We start from the raw sequence: 4,674 nt of genomic DNA, 5'->3' as shown, positions 1-4,674 counted from the left end.
TAAGGGGGTCACAATTGTATGGGCACTATGAAAATACAGTTTATAATAAAAAAATAAATAAAGCTGGTTTAAAAAGTTGAGTCTGGATTACACTTTAAAGGTTAGCATAGATATTTATTCCAAATCTGCTTCCTTGGTATGACAGAATCTGCTCCTATACCAATTATAGAAAGTAATGCAGACACTAGACATTAAAAGTGGTCATAAACAAAAAGGACAACTGCAAAATGTTCCCAATGCTGAATTAATGATGAACAAGGTTGCTTGCCAATTCTGGAGGAGGACAGAGAGTTCCAGTAGTCACATACAATCCTTCCAATGCAATGGTACACGATGTTACACCAGGATTGCCAGGATTATTTAAGGAATAAAAAGTCACATCTTAGTTTCTGTAACTCCAAACGCAAAATATGTCCTTAGTACATTCACCTGACAATATTTAGTCATCAAAATAAAGTTTGGATCAATTGAGAGCCTAGACTTTGAGATCCTGCTATCATGAGATGAAGAGTAGTGTGTTTTCTTCTGTTGGTCATGATTTTCAGTTCACACAATCTACCAGGGAACCACACACACACACTGGGCATCAGGAGAGAACATTAAAACCTGCCAAGCCCAGGATGATGGGAGGGGGGTAAGAATATTTTGGGGGGAGATAGGAGTGTTTAATGTCATAATAGGGATCAAGATACCTGATTTAAGTGCATATTAATTGGTTCAACATATGGCTAAGGTTTCTGCCTTTCAGCACCTGAAAATTTTGTCTATGATAAAAGGAACTATAATGGTGATGAAAACACCATCACACAGTGATGGAGTGGGGAGTCAGGCGAGGTGCAGACCATACCAGAATGGCAAATGCAAACGACAAGGCCAGGTGAAGAACACTGGGATTCATTATATATCGGGTTTCCATAGACTGTGCTGGCAGTTTTCTAGAATAAAAGTTAAATAACAGACAAACCCCTGCACTACCTCCTCTGTCAAAACTCAGATAAAACCCTTTTCCTCTTTTCATCCTCACTATACGGTCAAGTAAAACACATCCATATTCTTACCAGAGATGTTGGAAGGTGGTGGAGGGACTTGTTCAAACACCACACACGTCTCCACACCCACTGAGGGCCCATCACTAACACACCACTCATTCCCTAAGAAATCTGTAATGCTTCAGGTGTGCTAGCTGGACCCACAGAGAGAGTCTGCAGCACCTCCCACTCAAAGATTCTTAACTCTGAGTTTTTCTTAAGGGATTATAGGAACTTAAGTTCACAGCTCAGCCTTAAGGGGACATTTTAGAATCCACCCCTGTGAAACTCAGAAAGAAAGAGTCTGCTGAGATGTGTACAAGTCCCCATCACTGTGATTGCTTGGTTCCCTTCTCTCTGTCATTAATTTCAACCTGAAAGTCCTGGGGTGGGGGAAGCCTATCTATGTATCTGATAGGGGTTGGGGAGGAGGGTGTGGTGGTCTTCTGCCTTTCCTATCCCAAAATGTAGTACTTTTCTCACAAGTTTAAATGTTCAGTGTAAGAATCTTGAGCTTTTTAAAAGTACTAATTTATAAACATTGATATGTTTATAAATTTGTTCAAGTCAGGATTTTACTATAAGTTTTTGGATCTTAGTTTTAAAAAATGCTGTGAACATTTCCACAATATTTTTTTAAAGGTTTACTTATGCATACAAGAACTGGGGTATAGGCCAGAGGTACTGGGGTGGGGGGGCAGTGAGAAGGTTCACCAGAGACAGAGTGGGGAACAGAACAGGCAGATTGACTGAGATACACAGCTAAGGGGAGCAGTAGGCAAGACAGGAGAGGTCTGCTGCTCCATATGGATATTTTCCTGGCCGGCCTGTGATCAAACTCATGCTGAAAAGGCTTTGGATAGCTTCACAGTGCTGTGCTTAAGCCCTTGTGCCACCAGGGAGGCCCACTTTCTCCTATGAGTGCTCCAGGAGTACCGAGAAACCCAGTGCTCCATCATTGCACCCTTGTCAATGCTGCACTGGCAGCCATAGTTTAAGATTTTTGTTTTGGAAAACATTCCCCACAGTTCCCATCTCCTAAGCATTCTGGCACAAAGCTATAGGGGTGGGCAGTAAGCAACCCAAAGGACAGAAGCAACGCTGCCGTCAAACCTGTTCTTCCCCTCTCTCCCCAGGGTAGTGACTAAGTACTCCTGATGTGAGAGGAAGGAAGTGTTTCTTTCCCATCAATGACCTTAGTGCCCCATACTAAGGGATTCCATGAAGGTCATAGTTCCACTCAACATTCTTCCTTCCTAAGGGTTCATCTCGCAGGGCCTGAGCTGGATCCCTCACCATACAGGACACATCAACACTAGGGGTGGGGCGGGGACAAGACTTTCCAACTCGGAATATCTTTTATGAAGACCACAGGGAAAACTTTCGATTAGGCTTCAAAACAACCTTTCTTTCCCAAGAAACTCAGGGAATACTACATATGGGCATTCAGTGCCCAGGAGCTGTCCATGGTGTCCCACTAACATCTCTTTGTAAGAATGCTGTTGACCCCCAGCAAAGTAAATAGAAGCCCCTTAACCTTGTAATATGCACTCCCCCTTAACCTTGACTGTAAGAGCAGATACATCCTGTAAATTGCAAGTTTTTGAGAAAGATCTGATTATCCAGAGTATTGGAATTCCTTCTGAAATTACATGGTAAGCAGGAACTTAAGAGTGAATTAAAAAAAAAAAACAAACAAGAAATGAAATCAACATTTTGAAAACCTGCACATAAAATGTAATTACCTGCAATACTGCATCCCATGACCATGGATGAGTGACATTATTTGCAAACCACGTCTCACAATTCTTAAAGGCTTTTGCACATCTTATTGTATTTTTTGAATGGCTGATAAGCCACTTTAATCCTTCTTGGAACATGGTAGAAAAAAGTGCTCAGAGGAATAGCAGGTCTCTTTCTACTGTAGTTCCTCAAAAGTGTGTATTGTTTTCCTGTCAACAGGCATAGGATACCTTAAAGAAGTTATCCATGTTGGATCTTACCAGCTGTACATTACCAGAACAAAGGCCAGGCTGACGTTTTTACATTTTATAACTAAACACACTAAGTATACATGAAAGATTTCAGATATCAACTAACTTGTCAGCTGGTTAACAAGGAATTCTACTGGAATAGTTTATTATTGCAAAGTATTTCCAAGAGGTATTTAGAAACACAATAAAGTTCTTTTGAAACATTGGACAGAAAGTGATGATTCTACACCAGTAGCTTTTTTATTCATTGATCTTATTTCATTTATTTTACACCCCTTAGTTATACATGGTATGGCAAAACACTGAACTTCAATTTCTCTAATGTATAAGCTGAAAAAGATCCCCTATATTTCTTGCCTCCTTTATCCCATTTAAAAATGTAATTAACATGCAAAAGAATGAAGTTTGACAACTACCTCACACCATGCACAAAAACCAACTCAAAATGGATTAAAGAATTAGACATAAGACCTGAAACCATAAAATATATAGAAGGAAATATAGGTGAAAAACTACATGACATACACCTCAGCAACATCTTTATTTTTTTTAATATTTTATTTTATATAAATCTTACATCATTTTTTGTTTTTGTACAATGTATGCATTTTCATTTTGGTTATATTCCCCATACAATTGCACACCACCCCCCTTATTTTGACTCTAGTTCTTCCACTCACTGCCCCTCCCTAAACGCCCCCTCCTTAGTGTGTCTCTGGTTTATAGTTGCTTGTTGATTTTTCAGCAACATCTTTAAAGCCTCATCACCCAAAGCAGTGATAGCAAAGGCAAAGATAAACAGACGGGACTACATCAAATAAAAAAGCTTGTGTATGGCAAAAGAGACAGTAACCAAACAAAGAGACACCCCACCTAATGGGAGAAAATTTTTTCACACATCACTCATGATAAAGGACTGATCACAAATATCTACAGAGAGCTGAAGAGACTCAATAAAACAAAGTAAATAATCCAGTCAAAAAATGGGCAGAAGAGCTACAAAGGAACTTCTCCAAAGAGGAAATGCAAATGGCCAACAGACATATGAAGAAATTTTCTGCATCACTTGTAATCAGGGAAATACAAATCAAAACTACAATGAGATACCATTTTACACTAGTGAGAATGGCACATATTAAAAAAAAACTAGCAAAAACAAATGTTGGCGAGGATGTGGAAAAAAAGGAACTCTCCTGCACTGCTGATGGCAGTGCAAACTGGTCCAACCACTATGGAAAGCTGTGTGGAAATTCCTCAACCTGCTAAAGATGGATCTTCCCTATGATCCAGCAATTCCACTATTAGGTATTTACCCAAAGGACACAGAATCATTCATTCAAAAGGGCACCTGCACCCCTATTTTTATAGTAGCACTATTTACAACAGCTAAGCTATGGAAACAACACAAATGCCAAAAAATTGATGACTAGGTCAAGAAGATGTGGTACTTATACACAAAGGAATATTACTTAGCAATCAAAAAGGCTGAACTCATGCCATTTGCAGCAACATGGATGGAGCTGGAAGGGATCATGCTCAGCAAAATAAGCCAGAAAGAAAAAGGAAAATACCAGATGGTCTCACTCATAGCAGGAATTTAGAAAGCCTAAATAAGGGCCCAGGAATAAGACTAATTATAATAAAGTAAAAAT

Source organism: Talpa europaea (genome assembly GCF_964194135.1).
Source record: "Talpa europaea genome assembly, chromosome: 7".
Classification (NCBI taxonomy): domain Eukaryota; kingdom Metazoa; phylum Chordata; class Mammalia; order Eulipotyphla; family Talpidae; genus Talpa; species Talpa europaea.
The sequence above is the reverse complement of the archived record's forward strand: the minus strand, read 5'-3'. Positions refer to the sequence as shown.